Raw genomic sequence first — 25,960 nt, forward strand, 5'->3', positions numbered from 1 at the left:
CAAACGGTCACAATGCGACTGCCAGTGGAGTCAGCGGAGAAGTTGTTGGCCGTGGGGAAGGTTCGGATTGGATGGGTTGTTTGCCGACTAAGGGAACAAATCTTTTTAGAAAGGTGCTTCAAATGCCTAATGTTTGGAAGTTGCCGAAGATGTGGGGAGAAAGGACATATCGCTAAGGAGTGCAAAAGAGACCCCAAATGCATTTTGTGCAAAGGTAAGGAGGGACAGGATAACCGGCATATTGCCGGAAGTGGTAAATGCTCAGAATTTAGGAAGCCGTTAACTGCAGTGACTGCAATGCACTTATGAATCCGCGATGGAAATTGATATCATTAGTGAATCGTACAGAAATCTTTACGATGGAGTTTGGGTCATAGATTCGACTGGTCGAGTGGCGATATGGGCGTGCGGTCGTCAAGCCATACAATATAACATGGGTCAGGCAGCTAGTGGCTTTGTGTGGGCAAAAATAAGCGCTATATTCGTACTCAGCTGCTACGCCCCACCAAGTCTCACACTGCCAGAGTTTTAAGACTTGTTAGACGATCTTGTTCACGACGCAAATGGACGAGGTCCAAAGTTGATAGCCGGGACTTTAATTCGTGGACTATAGAGAGGGGCAGCAAAGAAACTAACACAAGGGGGTGGTGCTTTTTAGAAGCCTTCACTCAGTGGGATGTAGTTCTGGCCAACGAAGGCGATGTAAACACTTATTGGAAAGGAGGAACTGGTTCAATTGTAGATCTGACTTTTGTCAGCCCTGCGCTAGCAGATGACATGTCCTGCCAGTCAACGATAAGGGAACTGCTTATGAGCAGGCCGGGTAGGGGGGAAATAAAAATTGGCTATGGAAAGGACACCCAGAAATCAAACGAAATATGGAGGACGGGAAAGGTAGTTTTTTATGGTCCAGGGCTGCGGAAACCCAGTACCGCAGAGATTCATCACGGGACTCGGAACGGAATTTGGCAAGTCCCTGGACTGAGATAATTATCGATGGTGTAAAAGCCCAACCGTAAACGCATCAATGAAATCTGTGAGTTCATTAAGGAGAGGTGGAATATCCATTAAAATATCAGGGCTCTGATACATGGCATTAAGTTGTCGCATATAAGGGCGCTGGAGGAGAAGAACGCCCAAGCGTCATGTGGCAAAGTCACACGAGAGACGCAGGTGACGCCTCCCCAACATAAGGTAAGCGAAAACACGAACAAACGAAGTAGGGATGGAATCCCTTGGTGTCCAGCATGCGGCCAAGAAGAGAAAGGCCTCTTCACCGAAGGAAGCCGAGCCGGAAAAAGTTTCGGGTAGCTCCTCGATTACAGCCTCAACTTTGACAAAAGGGGAAGAATCTACAGTTAGTAAACCCGAACAACGGACAAAGATGGGTTGCAAAGGAGCAGAAGGAAAAAAAGAAGATTCGTCTGGATAGAAACGTTATTTTCAGGAAAAAAGATACGTCCTACGCTGATATCCTTCCGAAAGTCAAGCTCGATCCAGAATTGACAAACCTAGGTAGCAGTATGAGTCATATCAGGCGCACGCAAAAGGCGGATATAACGTTGCAGCTAAACAAATCTATCGAGAAGTCAGTGGATATTTTTCGCGGTCAGGTGAAAAAGGAGCTAGGTGAGCAAGCATACGTGGAAGCTCGGAAGCAACAGACAGTAATCGAGAGGATACGTGTGTTACGCTAAGGGAACAATTCAATTTTAGCCAAATAGAAGAAAGTGCGATCAAAAGGGTAAAGAAATCATGTAGAGATATATAGACCGCTACTATTAGCTTGCCGGGATTTAACTGATTACCACGGGAAAGGTAAGATCGCTTTCCCAGCAGCCAGCTTTGTAAGGGCAAAAGTCCATATCTACAGTTTTTATGCTTCTTACTCCTCCAAATGCAATATTAGCGCAATATGAGCAGATACCAGACGTTAGGATCTACAGCCTCAAAATCATTGGCGGCGATTTCAATGTGTGGGCCTTAGACTGGGGATGTCAAGTAACAAACACTAAGGGGCCAAATCTCGCTTGAAATCTTCGCGGAGTTGGACATCTTACTACCCAACGTTTGAGGTGTTGACCTACCCTCAGTACCTCGTTGGCGAAAGGGATGATCTGCTGAATAGGTGAGCACTACACGTTGGAGATGTTGACCTACCCTCAGTACCTCGTTGGCGAAAGGGATGATCTGCCGAATAGGTGAGCACTACACCTACAGCGACCACCAGGCCATCTTTCTCGACATCATGATCGGATTAGGCAACAGTAGAGTGGGCAACAGAGGCATTCCTGGCGGCTTTAGAAAAAGATCACAACCCGAAAAGAATGGTGCTCGAAAAAGTGAGTCAGTTATGTCAACGGGTAACTGAGGAATGTGACTGTAACGGAAGTTTCACCAGAGTAGGAAACCTACTGGTGGAACCAAGAAATCGCCCTGTTGAGGGCATCGTGGCTGCGAGTAGAGGCTTTGCAAAGTCGGAAGTCAGAGGGAAACCAGAACATCGGTAATTGGAGAAGGAATACCGTGATCTTCGAAGAAGCTTAAGAAGACTACGCAGGAAAGTAAGCGGAATTGCTACAAGCATTTGATCCTTGCGGCACCGGCCGCTGGTAAGTACTACGCGATGAAGATGCTGGATGTCAGGAATGCCTTTAACTCACCCAACAAAAGTTGGATTAAGGGCACCCTGACGGAGTACCAGGCCTCCGCGTGCCAAAGGAAGCAATATTGACTTGTTTTGCAGACGACCAAGCAGTGGCAGTAGTTGTGAAACAACCCCGGGACGTGGAACTGTATGCAAGCGAAATCATCCATGCCGTCAAAGCATGGCTCCAAATAGTGAAATTGTCATCATCATCATCATCAACGGCGCAACAACCGGTATCCGGTCTAGGCCTGCCTTAATAAGGAACTCCAGACATCCCGGCTTTGCGCCGAGGTCCACCAATTCGATATCACTAAAAGCTCTCTGGCGTCCTGAAATTGTACCTGGCGGAAAATAAGACCGAGGTGGTCCTTATTACCAATCGCAGGAAGAAACAACACTGTCAAAATCCGGGTTGTCCGGGTTAGATACTGGGGTAATAATCGATGCCAAGTTGATCTTCAAGGGATACTTGGGCTGCGCGTACGAAAAGATGCCAATGGCTAGTTTATGTCCAGCAAGGGTGATACCTAATATTGGAAGACCAAAGCCTAGGCGCCGGCTGCTTGTCGCAGGGGTTGTGAAATCCATCCTACTATATGCGGCTCTTGTATGGGCGTATGCACTGGATAACACAGCGAACCAGGGAAGGGTAATCCCGGGTAATACCGATCAATCACGTTGAGAGTATGCAGGGCATATAGGACGATATCTGGTGAGGCAGTGTGTGTCATCGCGGCGATAATTCCCTTGGATCTTTAACGAATGAATCACACTGTCTCTATCGGAGAAGGAGGGTGAATCCGGCAAACTGACTGCGGGCTTCCGAAAGACCACAAAGAAGGAACTGTACAGGAGATGACAGGAACGGTGGAATAATTTCGAACAAGGCCGTTGGACCCATAAACTGTTCCCGTGTATTGAGAGATGGAGTTGGAGCTGGAGAATTGAATTACCACCTAATGCGGAAGGTTAAACGACGCCCTCTACCCAGTTATCGGACCCCATAATTTCGTGGAGGAGATGCTGAGGGTTCACAAATTGAAGTGCGATAAACACAACAGTAACTGCGGTACAAGAAAAGCTTCAGGAAGTAGAATAAGCCCGGAAAACGAGACGGACGCGCGACTTTATTGTGTCCGTGTAAACCAGAGCCCTCCTCCCAAATTAATACATGCCGGTGGTCCCACTGAGATACAGGCGGAGAAGTGGGGGTGGTTTTATAGGGTGAGAATTCCACACTGTTGCTGCAACCTGTCGTAGGAGCATCTTTTTAAGATTTCCACCTAAACCCATAGAAAAAGGTTATTCTGAGTTGTTTCAGAGCTCAAGAAGATTACGTCCTTCCTATGGAAGTCAGTAAAACACCGTTTTAACGGTAGCAACTCAGAGTTAATCGCAACTCCTCCCCCACATCGTTGGGGGAAGAACAGAACTACCTGAGCTAATAGTTGGCGCTTTTGTTGGAAAAGTTTAGCCGGAACATTATTTAGTATACACGTACCGACACAAACCAACGCTTAATGCTTTACCAGGATGCAGTCCTTACAGATAGTAAGAGTTTCTTTCTAAACAGCACTGTAAATGTTCAGTACTGCAAACCCTAGCCGCAAATATCCTGAACACTCCTTCACCCTCAACCTTTGGACAGCCCGGGATTGTGATATCCCTGGAGGCGGTTGCATGAATGTGGTTTGCCTGGAGGCATTGTTTCGCCAGAAGGTGGTTTCCCCAAAACTTTTCTCTGTCGAAGATAGATGTTTAGCCATGGGTAAGACTTTAGTTTCAACAGGTGTTGCCAATTGGAGTGCCGGGTCAAGAGTGCCAACAGAAAAGGCATGTTTCAGCTTTTCGTTGGTTGCTATAGCCTTAGTTTTACCGGGAAGAACAAGTCGATCTCGACAGAGCCTCTTTTCGCCGAGGCAGGGCTAGGTCGTCTGACACCCAGAGTTCGCCGTTCAGCATCACATCTTAACCCCTGGGACCATTCCCCCCTCACGACGGTTGGCGCATCTTGCTTTGCGGTTTTGATTACCAGTTAGCACAAGGTAGTACCACTGACTACCTAGATGATCATTCCTTCAAAGCGACAAGAAAGGTAATCGTGAAAAGAGCCAAAGGTGTCAGGTACTCTCCCTTGAGAATGACCACAGGCCTCACTTAAGGAAGGCTTATGTACGTCAACAGAAATGCGTGGTCCATTTGATTAATCTAAATTAATTTATTTCCATTTGGCGACTCCCTTCATTTTTGATAAAGTGAGACCTTGTCAAACCACGTTGCCAGGACTTTACAAAACTATTCACACTCCGTCAGTAAACACGCGATCTCCGAGTAATTTTAATTTAAATAAACAAATTCAAGAAAACTAAACTTAATATAAAATTGCTTCCAGAAATATATTATGATTTACAATATGTCCCCTGTTCCTGACATTTTTACACCCCCTTTCAACGTTGCATTGACAGCTACCATTACAGCGTAAATGCATGTGTCCCCGAAACCCCGACAGTTTCTTGCAAAAAAGGCACAAACTTGCTAAAAGGGAATTCGTTATAGACGCTTGTCTCCCTGTTTGTTCATTGTTGTATATGTATATTCTGTAACGAGCTCACTTGATGCCTTGTTGACAATCCTGTTATTGATGTACTTCCAGTCCTCTTCCGCCGTCGGTTGGGGACAACATAGCACAAGGACACGTAACGAAGCCCTTGTTCTTTGTTAAGTGCTCTCATGTTAAAAACCCTTGTTAGCAGCACCTTTTTTTTTTCCTTCTTCTTTTCATCATCGAAACTTAATTCGCAAAGCAATCCTTTGGAGACCTATGACAGATTATCCTTTGATTTCGCTCGACGATTTTTAGATCATCTACGTACTCTGTTTTTGTACTGGTCCCGGTCGATGCTGCCGGGCGGACTCCTTGGAAATGAAGAAAAACCGAGAGGAAAAAGAAAACCGGGTCCGTGAGATGGCAGGGAAAGGGCAAAAGCATAAGAAAATCTCGTTACGATGAATGATTGACTTTATGTGTTCTGTATGCTCCTGATTAATGGTAAAATGTAAAAGTGTCACCCGAGGATATGATTAATTGCCGTCTATGGATGGTTGAACGTTGTAATACCAATTGACTAAGAAAAGGGGGTTGCAACCGACGCCAGGGGGATGAATATTGGCTACAACAGAGCCCTGCTGATTCGTCGACATCATAGATATTGTCATACACTCCATTCCATTTCAGTTAGGTTTTCTTTGATTATTTCCCTTTTTTGTACGTCGGTTTCGTATCCTTGGTTATTCCTTTCCACAATAATTTGGGAGCCAAGCTTCTCGCTTTTATTAGCTTCCACCCTAAGTGATGGGAGAGAATTCGGTTCGGGACCAACCAAATATAGTAGAGCTAGTTGAGATAAAAGAGCTTGAAAGGACTATTTCAGACCGTTTTCATTCTCTGCAGACTGAGTCCCCTCGTCCTTGCTCCTTCTCCTTGCCAAGTTCATTCTTCCTTGCTCTCTCGTCGCTCCCTGTACATTATTTTCCTTTGACTGCCAACGTATTCCCGTATGTCAGGATGCCGATGTGATAACAAAACTCTAATGTATTTTTAGCAACTGTTGCAAAAACCAATAACGAAATCCTGGAAGAGGAAATATTGCACCCTTCGAATGTCTTGGAGATTTTTGATTTATTATCGAAATAATGTGTGAACAAAATATTCATCTCCAAAGCCGGGAGCGACGCTATGTATGCAGATGAGACTAGAGAGCCTGGAAACATGGAACAGTGTCGTTGATAGTGGGAGTAGATGGGAGAACAAATGTAGAGAGGTCCTTGCAGTACTTTAATACAATATAAATTAGATGCAAAGATGGTTAAAGACACCTCCTGGCAGTGATGTATGTCGTCTCTCGTTCTTAATAGTGTTCATTATAAATGAAGAAATATAAGTCATATACCACATCAGATCCTTGCTTCCGAGCTTTCGAGTATCATAACCCCCTCTATTTCGACCTTGGTCAAGATTTTATGTTCCCATGAAGAGTATATTAAGGGAGCTTAAAGGGTACCACTAGTAAGGTTCGGTCTATCCTTTTCATATTTTGAAGAAGAAAGAAGGGAAGGGATGCAGGGAGCAGCTAAGTTAAGGCAAAACCTTTGCGGAAGTCCTTACTGAGATCCGCTATAGGAAATAACTTCCATACTGAAAACGTTTCGTGAAACAATCAACGAGCTACTGGGAGAGAAGGCTGTAGTTTATAATCCAGAACCTACATGTTCTTTGAAAATGTCGGTCTAACAGAAAGGATCAAAGTAGAGGAGGCCTTTAAGCGGGAATGTCCAAAGATAACCAATACTCGGGTAGGTATCACCTCTGCTAACTTTCGAGCCCAGAAAACTTGCTGTTGTGAAAACTGCCGAGCAGCATTCGAGGATACTTCTTGAAAATTGGAAGATCAGAATTGGTATGTAGGATACGAATTCGAGTAGCCCCCACCAAGCGTTACAGGAGCTTAGACTATTCGCATATTGTCAAAGCGAACGATTGCAAAGAAAAATAAAGTTGCGCACGCTGGAATAATCCTGACAAGGCTGGTGAACTTCAGGGTGAAACTGCAAAAGGAGGGGATCTAACTAAAATGATCTGCATCCTTCAAATTATTTTTCAGCACACTGAATAAAACGATACTAAACTCTTGACCTAGGCTTAATGTTATGAAAGTCGCCTTTTTGGGCACAGAGGGACGAATCCCGGTTGCCGTTGACTTCAAAGCCAGGGTACTAGAATGAGTCAGCCAGGCTACAAAGGAAAAAAATATCCTGGAGATTGTGGCGCAATTTCAAATAGCGGAACCATACCGTCGTTCAGGCATTCAGCTTGTGAAGGCAACGTTCCTGTCGCATAATTCGCGATGGAATCACTGATGTCATTCGTGGACACTGACAAATTGCCGAGCTCCGCAAAGAGTTCCATAATTTCTGCGGTTTAGTTCAAGGTTTCAACAACCCAGAGGAAGCATACACCAAAATCATCAAGTACAGTTCAGTCAAGGGGAGACTTCGCACCGTAATGATGAAAAGCAAAGCTCGCCGCTGGCAGGATTTGGTCGACGAAGTGAATCGGAATCCATGTGGAATCGGTTATGAACTGGCCACCCGACAAATCAGTTCTCTGCATTAGCACCGTTCACCTTCAATGCCAAACACATGGAGAACATCGCGTATGCGTTGAAACAACAATTGGAAGGCACTGAGGGCTACCCGCTTTTCACCATGAAAGGGCCTGAAGAAGCAATCCTCTCTATGAAATACAACAAGCAGTCAACAGAAGCATATAAGCTAGCATTTCAACACCAGCCAGAACTACTGCTCAGCATATTGAACTGATACCTAGAGGCCAGATAAAAGTAGCAAGATCACTCTCGAGACCATTTAACATCAACAACTGTCTAAGACAGAGGGTTGCCCTATCGTGCGTCCTCTTTAACTTGGCCCTGGAGAAAGTGATTCTCAACGCAGATGTGATTGCGAGAGGCACCATTCTCTTCTACTGACCTACGCTGACGATATCGACATTATGGAAAAAACGAGCCAAGATGTACAGTCTACCTTCACCGTTGAAAATTTATCCTATTTGGGGTCGAAAATCACAACCGATAACAGCTATGGTGATAAAATCCACGCATGGTTGTTGGCTGCCAAGAGAACCTACAAAAACTGTTTCGCTTGAAACGTCTCGCCACCATCCTCGGAAAAATTTTTGGCGCCTTACATGAGGATTGACGATTCCCTAGTCTCCATAACGATGGAATCTATGAGCAATACCACAACAGTCTGGTTGTGAATAAAGTCCGGCTTAATAGGTTTCGGTGGGGAGATGACCTAATCCGTATGAGGGAGGATGATCGAGCCCGGAAAGTCTACAAGTCTCTGGTAGAAAAAGAAGCCTAGGCAGACTCTCCGTACGCCAGGACGCTAGACAACTTATAGGGATACGAAATTGGTGGACCTCGGCGCAAAACCCGGGTATCTGGAACTCCTTATTATGGAAGGACTAAAGCGGATACCGGTTGTTGCGCCTCTGATGATGATATTGCACCTTTGATGAGGGATAATGAAAGATAAAGCTGTGTGCTGAAGGAGTAAATCCCCAAAGCATGGGTCTGGTCCGAAGGAACTCCTCTTCATGCGATTTGGAGCAAAAGCAGCTGAACTGTCCGTGTTTCTCAAGAAAAATTACAACATACACTGAACCATTAAAAATACAGTGAAAGTGTTCTTTATAATTGGACGCAGAAAGAAAAAAGGAGTCCCATGGAAAATGTGAAACCTTCTGTCCCACTGCGTCAAAGGGAATCCTAGTGGCACTAAATCCTTCTGGCCATCGCCCTACAGGGAAAAATAAATGGGAAGCAAAGAGCGGGAACCTCTAGGCAGTTAAAATGAAAAATGGCATTGGCCGTTCCAACGAACGAAACTAAAAGTTTGGATGGGGTAAGTCATGCTCCCTAAGTTTGAACGTCGACTAGCGAGGCGAAGAACAAGAGGAATTAAAGCAACGGATGGAACAGGCAAAATAGAAGATAAAAGAATCGAATTTGTGTGAGAGGCAATTGTCATCTCCAGCAAAGGCAATCTGTCGTATACAGAGATACTAAACGGAGTCAAAACTGACTCCAACCTACGCAACCTAGTTGAAAATGTCAGCAGGATCCGAATGACTGGCAAAGAGTATTTCATGCATGCGGGAGAAAAACTGACAAAGAGATATTATCTGTCCCATACATAAAAAGGGAGGTATCACGCGTTGCAGCAATTATTGAGGTATCACGTCGCTGAGTACCATCTATAAGAGCTATCTTGCTAGGTCGGATAGCCCCATACGCTCGGAACATCATCCGCCCATTCCCAAGGGTCTTCGCTCCAGGCAAATCGGCAATAGATAAGATTTTCTCTGTTCGGCAAGCGATGGAAATACTGTTGGAATATGGCCATCAGTTGCAGTAGTTAAAGCCGCCTATGACAGCATAGCCAGGGCAGGGGAGATACCAAAGTCTCTTCTTTCGTTTATGTCGTATACCCCACAAAGGCACGCACAGAAGACATGTATTAACAAGTGGACCATGAAAACCTTTTAACTGAACACCGCTTCCTAAACTATCATGTTGAAGAAAAATACAACCCTGGTGATTTCGACTATATGTAGCCGATGTGAGGAAAGCGCAGGCCTGATTAGCGTCTTTAAACCTTAGATGGAAATAACCGGGAAACCTGTCATTCAAGGATGAATATGCTCACCATCTGTCTCGAGAAGACGTTCTGAGAATCGAAAAGCCTTACAGATGACGCAAGCAGGAGGCATTTCAAGGGACAATAAGATGATGACAATAAGATGAACCTAATAGAAGGCTTGATTATTTGGCCCTTGAGGATAATGAGCTAGAGTCCCAGTCCCAACAAGACGACGAGCGTAAACAGCGACTTTCCAACTTACATTGAAATACGGCAACAACTCTAATATAATCTCTGCTCGGTTGCCGTGCAATTTCGGGTGAGTTATGGACATAAGACGACCCGGGACAAAGACCGTCGACGAAACATCAGGACGCCTTAGTTTTCATATAATTTAACCCCGCGAAGCTCGCCAGCGCCAGCAAGAAAGTTACAATAGCATTCACTTTCACTGTGGAAGCAGAGAAAGCTCTTGCTGCACGAACTCACAATGATGGTTGGTTGGGATCTTGCCCAAGCAAATCAGAAATTTGGCGATTAGTGATTCTTAGACGATCCTGCAAGCATCTTAGAAACTACAATGGTTGAACTAGTTGACCGACGGTTTTGTCCAGGACAGAGGCCACTCATCAGACCCTGTCTCACCTCTGCCCTGGGAGCAGCGTGACCGAAAGTAACGACAGGTGGTAATCGCTCCATTTAAACCAGGTCGAAGTGAATTTTTTACTGAGGATGCTGGGAGTCCTGAGTCCGCACCCACTTGATGACGGATCGGATCACTTGCGAAGCAACTTACTTCCTCACTTGTGGCCCATGGACTCCTCTTTTCTGGATTAAACCCCCAAGTTTTTTAAACAAGTTGACTGAAGGTTTTGGCAAGGACAGTGGCAACTCATCAGACAATGCCTGACCAACTTACGGAAGGACTGGAATCATCGGAAAGCTGAGACCACCTCGTGAATCAGTATACACGACGATTTGTTGATACCATAGTAAATACGAAACTTCAGCGACTAAATGTACCACCGCATGCACTCTCAACGCAACAAAAAAATAGGCTTGGTGGGTACCTTAGCAACGGCTGACCAAAGCGTAGTTCCACGTCACGAGGCTCAAGCTTTACTCATTCAAGCCTTGGCGAGTCTGTGGGACTTCGACGAGCCAGCGGCCACTTCGAAAAAACGCGGCGAAGCGTCAGATTCGCCTGGTGACCCCCATTGGCGGAATCATGTGTTTTGCTTCGGCGGCACATTGGAGGCGCGAACCTAGGCGTCATTATCAATTCGCCTCCGCCACTGCATTCAATGGCCGTAGAAAGAACTGTTCTCAAAATAGCTATTAGTTTCTCCGGAAGCACTTCAGATACACTCCGTGTTTACGCTATCGAAAGCTTTCTCGAAATTGACATACAGCCGGTAAAACGAAGAACTGAACTCCGCTCATTGTTCCAACCTTTTCCCCAGGAGGTTATTGTGGTCAGTGCAGGAGTATCTAGAGCAGAACGCAGCCAAGAGGTTTCGATGTGTTCTTTGATTTGTTCCAGGATTATCTTTATCTTTGCAACAATAGGAAGCATGCAGATAACCCTCCCAATTATTGCATTCAAAAGAGGTGCCCTTTTTCGAAGTCTTGGCAATGACATCTTTGTTTCACTCTCCGGGAAATGTTTCGGGTTCCTAGGATTTTTATCGAAGTGGAAGCAGTAAATCTGCAGAGACTTCAGGAACACGGGTGAATAACTTTAGGGAGAGTGTGAAGCTCAAGGGCTTCACTCGGTTGAATGCCTTGATGACCGAGATGATTTTTACTTTGCGTGGAGAAACAGCCCGTATCTGCATGTTCCCTTCACTAGCCATTTCATCCATAAGAGGCAAGAACCGCAGTGCACTTGTTCCTTGCACCTCTCCACTCCAAAGTTAACGCCTTTTAGAAAACTATCTCTGACTTCATCGATAGGATATCAGGAAGTTGTTGCTCTCAAATCCTAACTACTCTGAAATTGGGAGGGTCCGAAAAAACTTCAAGAAAGACTGCCACCGACGTTGAAATACACTCGGAAGATGCACCTAGCGGATGCCGAATGATTGCTTAATGCGAATTTCGTTTAGCTTCGTAAACGAGCTTGCATTAAAGTTGTGTAATTACGTATAAGTGAAAGGCCTTTTTTGCTATTCCCCCTTGATAGGGCGTAGCACGCCAACTATCGTTACGGGCCAACGCACCCGGCCCATTGAAATGTGCTTCAGTTTCTTCCAGGACTTTCCAAGAACCCTACACTCCTCCTTTACTTTTCTGCGCCAAGTAATCTTGATGCGACCTATTCGTTGGCCATTTTGGTATAGTGGCTTGAAGAGCGTAGTCAACAATAGAGTTGACGTGATCAACTGTCACATCAGAGAAACCGACTTGAACACCAACGAACGTCGCAAGTGCTGACGAACGTTTGGAATTTTTGAATAACAGCGGTAGGCACTGTCCATGTGCTACTCTCAAATAGCAACGCAAAAATAATATCAACGCAGAACAGTCTTTACTTCATCCTGGTTTTCAGATAGTTATCATTTCTAGATTCTAGACAAGAACGCTGTTACTGTGCAAGCGACATCCCATTCGGTGTCACAGTCGACAGAAACCACCATTAATCAATGCCTTTGATGCTGTGCCTATTAATTCAGATAGGGCAAGTACGACGATCAGTCACCTTGGGAACCTTGATTTTGTTGGTGTTTATCTTCAGTTCAACACTACTTGCCTCTCTTTGCAAATTCAGGGCCATCTGGTTAAGGTCCATGACTCGGTGAGAGAACTAAAAGATGTCACTAGAGGAGTTCAGATGTATGACGGCAGATGCTATGAAGCTATATGAAGTCTTCTACGCCCTCCAGGTAGCATGGAGGACATCACCGAGAACAAGAAGAAATAATATCGGTGACAAGACTCAACCCTGGTATATCGCTCTTTAGTCCTTAAGTTCCTCTAAGAAATTACCTCGATGCAACAAGTGAGATTTGCACCACCATATCTCGCCCTAATAATACCTATTGATTTGGAATATCCCTCCCGCGTGGAGTACACCTGATTCACAGCCTGTTCACCCTTTTAAAAGCCTTCTCGAAATAGATGAAGAATAGGTGAAGCGAAGATCTAAACTCCGCGCACTGTTCCAAAACGATCGGTAAGGTGTTGATGTAGTCAACGAAGGAGGCTCCAGAGCAGAAACCGTCTATATAAGTTTCGTGGTCCTCTTTGATATGTTCAGAATTTCTTCTGTTATTATCTAATAACAGAAGGAAGAAAAGCGCTTGCACTCGTCGAAATCTTAACGATCCTCTTTCCACTCTCTCGTAAAGATTTAGGATTCCGTATAAGTGGAAGTAGCGGATTTGCGGTAATTGCAGGTGCTGCGAAAACTTTACTCCGTTTGAGTGCATCGATGACTGAGATGATTTTCTTCTGGTTGCAGAAACAGTCCGAATCCGCGTGATACGGTTAGTGTCCGTTTAATCCACAAGAGGTAGAACATCACGGGAAGAAACATGGTGAAGTTTTCTTGCTACCTCTGCAGCTGCTGGTCATCGGTCAACAAATTTCCTTTTTCCTTGACGCACACTACGTTCAACTTCCAGGAGCTCGAGCCCGTCGTCTTCGCCATTACTCGCAGTGACTTATATAACCTTTAATTAATTTCGTTCATCGGTCTGCTTCCACGATTCCGCAGTCAACCAGATTTTGAGCCATGACCTGGACAGCACTCGAGAAAAGAACATTTTTGAGGACTACCCAATGGTCATTAATATCTTCTAGCGGGCTACCTCAGGTACCTGCCATCCGATTAGCAAAAGAGCTCTTCCACTGTCGAACGACAGTTGGATCATACAAGCGGTCGAAGCTGAACGCGGGGGTGACAGTTCTTCAACGTTGCGGGAAGTTGCAGAACGTAACACACAAGCGAAAGTAAACGACAATTAGATGTTGATCCCTATTGAGGCCGATATCAGTGTTGACCACATTCCAGACAGGTATTAAACCATTACTCCTGTAACTAAGCAGCCTTGTCAGCATTAAATAAAGACACTATATCAAGGCAGGTGCTACTAAAACTTAGTCGACTGAAGAAAACTTCCTGATGTAGATACCATGACACTTGAACATCGCTGGAGTTGAGAAGGCCAGCAGACTGGTTCGCCAAGGTTTCGGCTCTATCATGGTAGAAACAGAGGCGACATTTGGCATTAGGTCGTCTACCGCAAAGTTGGCTTAAGGGTGCAGTTGCAAGGATTCCCGTAGCTGTATGGAAAAATTTTAATTCTTGACCGCAAGTAAAAAATTCTGTTAAGGAACCTTCAGAACTATCAGACTCCCGATTTTATTGCGCCAGGTTCAAATCCCCTTTCGCCATTGGTGTTTGCGTTTGTCTTTGGCTTAAGTCAAATTTAAATTAGCCCGTAATCTACACATACCTATTATTACCCTCATAAGGCTATAAAAGAAGGAAAAGGGCAAGCAGCTTGAACCCACAGAACTAACATCATACCATATCAACTTTATAAAAACTGCCAACGGAGCCTCAAAAAAGAATATGTGACTAGTACGAACCCTTGCTGAGCTTGGAAAGGGATACCCTACCTCGCCAGAAACAACGGCCTAACGACCGAAACTTGGATTGTTTCAGCCCTTTATTAATCCCAAGTACTTTAGGACAAACAGCTAATCTAAGCAGCGTGAGATTAGTTTGGTAGGAAGAAAGCAAAAGAGTTAGCTTCTTAATGTTACTAGAAGTGACGATTCAGTTCTTTGGCTCGATAAACCGGTTATACCATCTTTGTAATCATATATACTGTACATCAAACTACGTTAGAGCAATACAGTTTCGGCGAAGGAACAAACTCTATACTCCTCTGGGCTCATCTTGTGGTGGAGTTGCTTCCTTTGAATTTCATCAATAACACAGTGCTTCTGGATGATCGATATCTACCCACATATGTGCCCTCATCTTCGTAGATCTTTGTTTAAATCGTTTATTAGGCATCTCTCCTTTATTAACGAAACGTCTTCAGCACATAATTGTATTCAATAAACCCTAGGCGCTTGTCTGGGACCCCAACAATCAGTGCTCCGGTGAACTGTTGGAGCCAAAATCAAAACAAGTGTCAATGATCACCCTTCGCCTCTTTGAAAATACATCTGGTCTTTTGCTTGTCAAATCTTTTTCTAGAAGTCAACGGCCGAAACAGGTTTCCGTGCTAAGAAGAAGAAGATCCTTTTTTCTTTCAATGCCAAGCCTGTTTCGAAAGCAGATCTAACCTTCTTCGATAGAACGTAAGCCATGTCGTTTGAAACGGCTCTCAATCTTGGAACCTAACATGGTCTCCAATGGTTTTGGTTGGGAAGAGAGTCCACCTACTTCGAAAATAGAGCCAAGTTGATAAGAACTGTGCTGGTATACTTCTTTCGGACATAGCTTTTGACATGAGCTTCACCGGTTCTTCCGAAGGTGTCTGACAAACTGAACCCAACTAGGCAATTTCAAACAAACGAGTACTGTGTTGTTCAGGCAGCAATAGAAATATAGTTTGGCAGGATGAAGTAAAAATTTTGTTTTAAGTTCCAGCTTAAACAATATCCTTAAAAAGCCGATCACCCTAATCCATTGGATGAGACGGAAAATTCGCCAATCGGGCAAGAATACCACGGGGTCACAGCTAAATCATCTAAATATGAATGAATGTGAACCTCTTTGAACCTCTAATTTATAGACATTTTTCCTGAAAGGGATACTGTAGAAATGGAATCCATGTTCATCCAAGTTTTCGCATCTATCGTAACCAAAGCAGCTTCCTCGAAACCACTACCGTCGGTAAAGATTTAAATGAGATAATGAATACAAAAAACAACGAATTAAGGGTTGTTGATCCGCTTATAAATTGCTTCCTACTTTTATTTATCCTGAAACGCTACTAACAGGCATATTTTAAAAATCTTATAAGCTTCCTCAATCAATTTCATGAAACACCCAAGGCATCTATCTACTCGTCCTTCACAAATTATCCTGGAAATCCCTTTGTAAAAACAAAAGCTATTTATAATTTGAAGATCAATTGGAAACTCTGAATCGCATACTTTTAGAATGTTTTGAAGAGTCTTATCATATATCTCGAGGCTAACGTGGCAAAACTGTTCCATGGTGGAACCCAGAACTGCAAAGATTCAGGAAATCAACCAGACGACTCCTAAATTGTGCTTACAAAAGCAATAAAGACGAAGACTGGTAGAAAAAGCGTGAATGTAAGAGGCTCGTAAAACATTTGAAACAAGACTCTTTTAGAGCATACTTTAAGGAACTGGAAAGTGAAAAGGAGACTTAATAAGGATGGGTCGCCCAAGTTGGACTCTGTTAGAAAACCGGATGGTACTTGCACGAATTCCAGAGTTGAGTCTATACAAACTCTCTTGGAAGTACACCACCCAGGAGAAAGGATCTCAGAAATGGGAAGAAGAAAATTGCCGAAGGTGTTGCGATGGTGGTCAAAGGGAAGTATAGGTCCCAGGGCAAACGTGGATTGGTATCCATGATGGAGCATTAAACCTGGGAAATGCCTACTGAACCAACACCAACAGCTCTACTACCAAACTCTATCTCCACCTCCACGTGGTGACCACTGGGAGCTCTTCCTTAACGAAAAGCTGCAGACAGAGAAGGATGAAGGCCAGTCTCCCGCGCCTAAAAACGGGACAAATTGTACCAACTGGTCCTCCAGGTTGGGGGTTGGGTAGGGCTGACAACCCTACACGGAAAACAACTTGTTACGAAGCCACAACAGGAGCCTCGGACAGGACGGATTTTAAAACGACGAACCCGGCAACGACAACGGAATAACGATTTGCGCATTTTCTCATGGAACGTGCGCTCCCTGTACAGAGATGAAGCTGATGAGCAGCTAGTCGATACCCTGTCCCAATATAGGGCTGATATAACAGCGTTACAAGAAATGCGATGGACCGGGACCGGTTTCCTGGAGAAGAGCCACTACACCATATATTATAGCGATCAGCCAGTAAACCATGTGCTCGCAGTAGGTTTCTTAGTCAGCCAAAAAATGAAACCTGCTGTTATCGGCTTTGAAAACATAAGCGCACGGCTATGCACTCTGCGCCTGCGAGGCAAGTTTAGAAATATAAGCCTCATAAACGGTCACGCCCCTACAGAGGAGACTGCAGAGTCGGAGAAGGATACCTTCTACGAGGCAGTAGAACGAGCCCTAGAAGCCCGTCCCAGATATGATATCAAAATCACACTTGGGGATTTTAACAGCCAAGTAGGAAAGGAGGCCGTATTCAGGCGATACGTTGGCTCCCATAGCTTACACGAAAAAACAAATGATAACGGACTGCGGATTATTCAATTAGCAGGGTCACACGAAATGGTTGTTGGAAGTACCTGGTTTGCGCGGAAAGCGGTCCACAAACATACATGGGCCTCTCCAGACGGGACCACTTTCAACCAAATTGACCACGTGTTGATCGAACGCCACCACCTCTCAGGCTGGATACAAATAGGGGGGGACCATTGACAAAGGTAGACATAAAAGGACTGCGCAGCCATCGAAATAATTCGGCCAATGCATTCTTATATAGCATAAATACCGCAGGTTAAAAAGAGCTGACGCACTCCAGTTGATTAATTTGGCTTAATCTTAACCACCGCTTAGTCGTATACACCGGCAATATGAGAGGATCTCAGACGCAGGAAGTTAACGCGGGAGAAACCATCAACACGTCCTTCATGAATCTGGTAGATATAACATCATACCAAATCGAAACTACTTTGCTGGTAGTAACTTCACCCGTTGGAGCTTCACTCGCGTATCAACCTTATAAAGACTACCGACGGAGCCTCAAAAAGAAATATACGACTATTGCAAACCCTTGCTAAGCCTGGAAAGGGATATCCTACCTCGCCAGAATTAACGCCCTGACCAGCAAAATCAACAATTGCAGCTGCCAGGACCCTGAAACGTCCAACGTAAATCCTCGGTCAACAAAAGTTTTGGACAACCCAACTGCATAAAATGGAGAAATGTTAAACTAGACTTAAGATTTGCAGTAATGCAAGTGAGAGGTTGGCCACTAACCTAATTCTTGTAATCAAAACCAATATAGTGCTAAACCTCACCAACATTTTATGACCATATTCCCGCAAATAAAATCTGCTGCCAAGGCAGAATTGTAGGGTGAGAATTCGGACCCATGGTATTATGCGAGAAACCCTAGCCCAGGGTGAACAATATTCGGACGCCCTTATTACCCTTTTTCTCATTAAAATCTCATTTTTGGTCACTCTATAGTAAGGTTTAGACAGTCCTGACTCTTTAATGATGATATTTGATAAGTCTACGGTAGCATCCGGAAAATAGACACCTCTACGGTCGAAACTTGGATTGTTTCAGCCCTTCGTTAATATCAAGTACTTTAGGGCAAACAGCCAAGCTAAGCAGCAGGTTTGGTAGGAAGAACGCAAAAGAGTTAGCTTCCTAATATTACTAGAAGTGACGTTTCTGTGTTTTGGCTCGATAAAACTGGTTATACCATCTTTGTAATCATAATCACACTCCGCTAGAGCAATACAGTTTCAAGGAAGGAACAACGGCTTCCCGTATCGTCATAGCGTCTATACTCTTCTGGGCCCATCATGTGGTGGAGTTGTGGGTACCTCTCTTTTGACAAAATGTCGATCTAGAAAGGATGAGAAGAAAAACTTCTCAGTGCACCTGGATGATCGGTGTTCACCCGCATTTGAGATAATGAGCTAGTGCCCTCATATCCGCAAATCTTCGTTTAAATCATTCATTGGTAATCTTGCCTGGATTACGGAAGTGTTTTTACCATAGTAGTGTATTCAGTGAGGCAAAGGCACGTAGCTAGGACCCCAACAACTCAGTACTCCCACTATTCCTTTTATTATCATAAAATATATCCTGGGCATTGTTGGAGCCAAAATAAAAACAAAGGTCATTGGTCTTCCTTCTCCTCTTTGAATATGCATCTGGTCTTTTGCTTGTCAAACCTTTTTCTAGAAGTGAAGGACCAAAATAGGCTGTGTTACTTCGAAGTAGAAGATTCTTTTTCCTTTCAATGACAAACCTATTTATAGCTTTCATAGAACGTAAATTCTGAACAAAGTTTCGTCTACCTCAGAACCATCTCGTTTGAAATGGGCCTCAGCCTTGGAACTTAACATGGTCTCCAATGGTTTTGGCTGGGAAGAGAGTTCACCAGATAAAAGCAGCAGGATCACTCTCAAGACCATTCGACATCAACAACGGTCTACGACAAGGGGATGTGCTATCATGCATCCTCTTTAACCTGGCCCTCGAGAAAGTGATGCGTGATGCTGAGGTAAATGCAAGAGGTACGATCCTCTTCAAGTCCACCCAACTACTGGCCTATGCTGACGATATCGACATCATGGGAAGAACGACCCGAGATGTACAAACTGCCTTCATCCAGATCGAGCAGGTGGCGCGAGATCTTGGACGGCACATCAATGAAGGCAAGACAAAATATATGGTGGGAACGTCAGCACCGAAGACGAATCAACCAACAACATCAAACCGCACTGGTCAAACACGAAGAAGAATAAGGAAAGGAGAATACAACTTTGAGACCGTTGACAATTTCCCCTATCTAGGGTCGAAAATCACAACCGATAACAACTACGATGATGAAATCTGCGCACGGTTGTTGTCAGCCAACAGAGCCTATTTCAGCTTACAAAGACTGTTCCGCTCGAAACGTCTCACCATAGGGTCGCAGCTCTTACCGTACAAGACTATGATCTTGCCAGTCCTCATGTATTCCTCGGAAACTTGGGTTCTTAGCAAGAAAAATTGCGAACTCTTGGCCGCGTTCGAGAGAAGAATCCTCCGAAGAATTTTTGGCCCCCTACATGAGGATGGACGATTCCGTGGCCTACACAATGACGAAATCTATGAGCGATACCATGACCGTTCGGTTGTGGATAAAATCCGGCTCAATAGGTTACGGTGTGCGGGTCACTTAATCCGTATGGATGAGGATGATCCCGCCCGGAAAGTCTATAAGGGCAATATCTATGGTAGAAAAGGAAAACGAGGCAGACCCTGCCTAAGATGGAAAGATGGCGTTGGTCAGGACGCCAGAGAGCTTTTAGGGATATCGAATTGGTGGACCTCGGCGCAAAACCGGGATGTCTGGAGTTCCTTATTAAGGCAGGCCTAGACCGGATACCGGTTGTTGCGCCGTTGATGAAGATGATTGGAACTTCAACGGCTCACGCTCGGCACTAGACGCGGCAATCAGTTGAGACTCAATTTTTTACTTTCATCTGTCCCACCTAAAAAAGCATATTTACGCCAAACATCCAGCAAGATATTCCCGCATGTTCCTCAAAACATATCCCGTGTAGTCAGCATGTGAATTTCACCATTGTCGAGAAACAGATGGATCACATAAGCGGTTGATGTTGAACTCGCGGTTCGAAAGTCTCCCAACCTGGAGATCTTCAGCATTTGTTACCGGCATAAATATTGGCAGCCATACAAGAACTGCCTGAAGAAATACATGTCGGCCATCAAGACCGCCAAGAGGCGGTCCGGGTTGTATGATCTCCGAGGTTTCGTCAGTATATCCCGGCCTGGCACTGGCACTTCTGGAAGCCTGTCGATAGCTGGGCATGTTCGGAGCCCCATTTTGATCGACAGCCAAGCGGCTATTAAGGCCTAATACTCAGTAACGACATCCTCCAGGCTGATGGGGCAGGGCAGAATTGGGCGAGACAGTCCGGGCAGTTCGTTCAAGGCCACCCTTCTCTGGTTTTCCGATCATAGGAACATAGAGGGTCAAAGCTCTTACTGTACGATACAATGAAGTTGTCAGTCTTATGTATTCCTAGAAGACCTGGGCTCTTTACAAGAAAAATTACGAACTCTTGGAGGCTCTTGGCCCCGAAAGAAGATTCCTCTGAAGAATTTTTGGTCCCCAAATGAGGATGGACGATTCCGTAGCCTCCATTGCGATGATATTTACGGGCGATATCACGACCGTGAAGTTGTGGATCAAATCCGGCTCAACAGATTGCGGTGGGCGGGTCACTTAATCCGTATGAATAAGGAAGATCCATCTCGAAAAGTCTATAAGGGCAATATTACCATAGATATTGAAAACGAGGCAGACCCTACTTGAGATGGAGCGATGGCGTAGGCCAGGACGCCAGACAGCTTTTAGGGATATCGAATTGGTGGACCTCGGCGCAAAACCGGGATGTCTGGAGTTCCTTATTAAGGCAGGCCTAGACCGGATACCGGTTGTTGCGCCGTTGATGATGATGATGATGATGAAGACAGTTCACCTACCTCGAAAATAGAGCCAAATTGATAAAAACTGTGCTGATATAGTTCTTTTGGGCATAGCTTTTGACATGAGCTTCAACATAATTAGGTAATGTCAAACAAAAGAGTACTGTGTTGTTTAAGCAGTAACGGGGATATAATTCGGGAGGGTGAAGTAAAAATTTTGTTCTAAGTTCCAGCTAAAACAATATCCTTAAAATACCGATCACCCTAATCCATTGGATGAGACGGAAAATTCGCCAATCGGGCAAGAATACCACGGGGTCACAGCTAAATCATCTAAATGTGAACCTCTTTGAACCTCTTATTTATAGACATTTTTCGCGAAAGGGATACTGTAGAAATGGAATCCATGTTCACAGTCTTTTTTGGAAGGTTAATCAAAGTTTTCGTATCTATCGTAACCAAAGCAGCTTCCTCGAAACCACCACCGTCGGTAAAGATTTAAATGAGATAATGAACACAATAAACAATGAATTAAGGGTTGTTGATCCGCTAATAAATTGCTTCCCACCTTTATTTATCCTGAAACGCTACTAACAGGCATATTTCAAAAATCTTATAAGCTTCCTCAATTAATTTCACGAAACACCCAAGGCATCTATCTACTCGTCCTTTACAGATTATCATGGCAAACCCTTTGTTAAAACAAAAGCTATTTATAATTTGCTCAATAATTTGAAATGTTCGTAGTAAAAGTGAACAAAAATTCTGGAAAACCAAATACAACCACTTCCTGGAATAAATGATGGTTTACGCTTTAGTATTTACTGAATAGTCCTCCTTTTTTCGAACGTCTTTTTCTTTCCGCCCTCTACTACTCTACTACTCTCTGATACTATGAAACGACGTGGATCCTGAAAAGGGGTTGATATGAATCTTGCACCTTTCTTTTTTTGCTAAGATTGTACAAAACGAATCTCTCATTTCCCAGATGTCGTTTTCATCCTTCACAAAGGCTGAAAACCACGAATGAATAAATTACCACAAAACACCCTCTAATTCCTTCGAAATTATGAAAGGCAGACCCTGACCTCGGGTTTTTCTTTAAACATTATTCATCGTGAAAAGTGTTTACTGAAGCATATTCCTAGACCTTGAAAAAATTTGAATTTCGTTGTAAATTCCATACTGGGTTAAGTACTAATGAATCAGGATCGTGAGTGAAGCCACATACAGAATTCAAAACCCACCCCCCCAGGCTGAAATTACTCGAATGTAGGCGTGCATCTCATTTGAAATTTGTGTTCCAAATGTGGCGCTAAAATTGAGTTCGCACTGCGTCAGATACATCCGTTGTAGTTGAAACCAAAGATTTCTATCTGGAGCCCACACATTAGCAATCCTTTTCCAAAGCAAATGATACGCTACTGTGGATTAGGGGGGTGAAATGGGCTCAGAGGAAGCCAACATAATCCGCTTCCTCCCATACCTCCAGTTAGGACAAATTGAGCGGCACAGGTCATCCTCTTTTATTCGGGAATGTGTGTCAACAGATATAATAGGTCATTTAATAATCCATCATGGTTACTGGCGTATGTAACGTTCATGAATTAATTACGGGACATAATGAACATTTTAATGAGAAATCACACCCTCTCATGAGTATCACTCGTTAACTCCATTACGGACACTATCCGGGGAACGTATAGTGATGCAGTGCTTAATTTCGGCGTATTTTTGCATTATCCCCTGGAAAAATTAAAATTCATAACACCCTTAACCTAATTACCTTAAAAATAATCCGGAAAAGCCCACCCGAAGTTGGGTTCAGTAATTGTAAAATACATACAGGAAAAACTTACATTTAATTCCGGACCGGGACGTCGAAAAAGGGATAATCCAATGCTTTGCTTGGGACGAATCTGTACACAGGGTTGTTTAACGATGCGGTCGCCCTACACAGTACGTACACGGAATAATAGCACTATCACCAGCAGAAAAGTGTCGCACTAACAAAGCATTAACTTTAATTTTTATTATTCACTCGGATTCAGCCGTTCAACTTTATTTGCACAAACAACTTAACGACACTCTCATGGCAGGACACTATCAGTTCAAAAGGTACCACTTCAAAACCAAGAGCTCGAGTTTACACTGAGGTGCCAGTGGAGAGAAGAGGGTGAAGATTTCGGCCCCGCAACAATCTCAAAACCCGCAGCACGATTCACGCTAGTGATTACCCCCTATTTGCGTGAACTATGACCCAATGCTCACAGGACATCTCAACACGAAAACGGCACACATTCCAAAGGTTACACACCTTCTAAACTACCCGCTACAAGTTTCTAAAACTTAACGGCCAATAGTGGTAATAACACAACCCCCTCGGTTCAGCTAAATAACTCGACTTGAAAAAAATCTTTTCACCCCTACGAAAGGATAAAACCGCGACGGGCGTGAATCCAGGGAAAAAAAAGTTCAACGTCGGCTAACCACAAACCGAATAACAAATGGCCCTAGTGACGTCGTTATCCTTGCACAGTGGGCGCTATCGAATATTTAAATTTTGCCACCATCCGTCATTTTGAAATCCAAACGAGGCCAAGGTGTCATATGTTCATCCGTTTTTACGTTCGCCGCGAGAAAAGATACACTTGGCTACTTGGCTAGATTCCGATAGTGCCGTGAAGCTTTAAAGCAGCAACTTCAGTGAAAGGATCTATTCAACGGAACTCACGTTCCGGGACTCATGGGGTGAAAGCAAAGCGAGCACCGAACTACTGTGACCGGCTAGCATCGATATACTGAAGCAATATCAAACCAACTGTGGTCCTCAAATGGTAGATTTCTCTGCAGCATCCCAACAGCCAAGAGATGAAGTAATGTTATAGAAAGTACCATTTTAGGGTAATCATAGTGAATGTGCAGATACCGTGTGGGGTATGCCTTGGGGAAAGCCTTCACGTCTGCAGGAGTGCCAGCTTTCAGAGAGTCAATGCGAGCAAGGATTCGTTTGGAGAAATTCATGAAAGGACTTACCGAGATGAGTTGCCATTTGGAAAGAAACCCTGGACTACTTATACAAGTCGTATACCGGGAGGTCGGCCCATCAGAAATGAGAGGTTTTGTTGCTTTGTATGTAAGCATATTTACAGAATGACTTTCACCAATTTTGTTTGAGGAGAGAGTTTGAGGTAGGGATAGCACATAAGAGCATTATCATGACTTTGTAAAAATGTTTGTATATTCATTTTCTGAGAATAGGCCTTTCACTTTTGAACCTTTCAACTCGGCACTTCCTCCCCTTTCCTCCTCCCTATGTCTGAATCCGGACCTAATTTGAAAAGTACTCATCGGCACACTTCATTTTATATCCCCCGTGGACACATTTATGAAAAAATTTATTATTATTATTCTGTTAAGGGAAAGTCGCACCGCGTCCTTGAAGAACTATTGTGCCCTTTTACTGGTTATAGTGTACCTGTTGATCATAACATCTCAAGCAGGCCAGTAACCGTTAGGACCTTTAGTATGTTCCCCACTTCCAGAAGTTTCAGCTTTGCATCTGGTATTAAGTGTTCTCCCAGATGTATCGACCTACTTTGCACAAGTGCTGGACACTGTCCCAGGACGTGCATAGAGGTTTCGTCCTCCTCCTCACAGAACCTGCAGGCAGTGTCGGTAGATATCCCTAGCTTCCCTAGGTGGTAGTTCAGCCGACAATGACCAGTGAGAATTCCCACTATGACTCGGAGGTTCTTTTTGGTGAGGTTTAAGCAATCCTTTGTACGCATGGGTTCGTATCCCCCAATAAGCACCCTGGACTGCTCCATCCCTGGTAGGCCCGCCCAATATAGTTCCCTCAACCGTTTCTCTTCGTTTCTTAGATTCATAGCCATGAAACCGTCTCCGATTCCACAGAAGGGTTCTGGCCCGTGTAAAGGCATCCCTGCTCCCTTCCTGGCTAGTTCATCCGCTGCCTCATTGCCTTCCAACCCAGCATGGCCTGGAACCCAAAGTATCCAGACCTTGGTGGACGAGCTGAGTGTATTCAGTCTCTCAAGGCATTCCCATACCAGTTTAGAGTTCACCTGGTTGGACCTAAGTGCCTTGATCGCTGCTTGGCTATCGGTGAGAATAGCTATGTTCTGCCCCCTGTAGTTCCTTTGCAGATTAAAGGAGGCACATTTGTCTATGGCGTAAATTTCCGCCTGGAATATGCTAGTGTACCTGCCCATTGGCTCAAAGTACATTTTCCTTGGACCAATGACACCGGCACCCGCTCCCTCTGCTGTGAGGGATCAGCCTTACTATTGCAATGAGTAATCAGTTGCTGGTTTAAGCCGTATGTCGCAGCCACGCTCTCCCAGTTTGCCTTGTTACTCCAACGTGTTTCAAACTTCTTATCGAAGTGAAACCTCGTTGTCATGTTGTCCCTCGGTATCAGTAATTCGGGATGCCGCCTAGAAAGGATATCAATCTTCCTTCGATTTAGGCAGCTCCCCGCCTCACTCATGCTACCGGCCATCCTGAATATTGATCTCCTTGTCTGCATCTGTATGTCCAGATGAAGAGGGGTTAATCTCAGAAGGACCTCCAGCGATGCCGTTGGGCATGTCCTCATTGCCCCACTGATACACACGCAAGCCAGCCTTTGGAGCTTATGTAATTCCCTGGCTTGTGTGCTGAGTTGGGTTCTTTCTGCCCAGATTACCGCTCCATAGGTAATCATTGGTCTTACTATTGCAGTATATAT

General features: G+C 44.4%; 1 protein-coding gene across 1 annotated transcript in view; it reads right to left on the reverse strand.

Annotated features, from left to right (window-relative positions):
- Positions 1-23,991, reverse strand: part of LOC119651800 — a 628,198-nt gene extending 604,207 nt beyond the window's left edge. Inside the window, exon 1 of the mRNA XM_038055584.1 lies at positions 23,067-23,991. The gene's annotated coding sequence lies outside the window, so the exon portion shown is untranslated. The remainder of the gene's footprint in view (positions 1-23,066) is intronic.
- Between the last annotated feature and the right edge of the window lie 1,969 nt (positions 23,992-25,960).

The sequence above is a fragment of the Hermetia illucens genome, chromosome 3 (genome assembly GCF_905115235.1).
Source record: "Hermetia illucens chromosome 3, iHerIll2.2.curated.20191125, whole genome shotgun sequence".
In the NCBI taxonomy this organism is placed as follows: domain Eukaryota; kingdom Metazoa; phylum Arthropoda; class Insecta; order Diptera; family Stratiomyidae; genus Hermetia; species Hermetia illucens.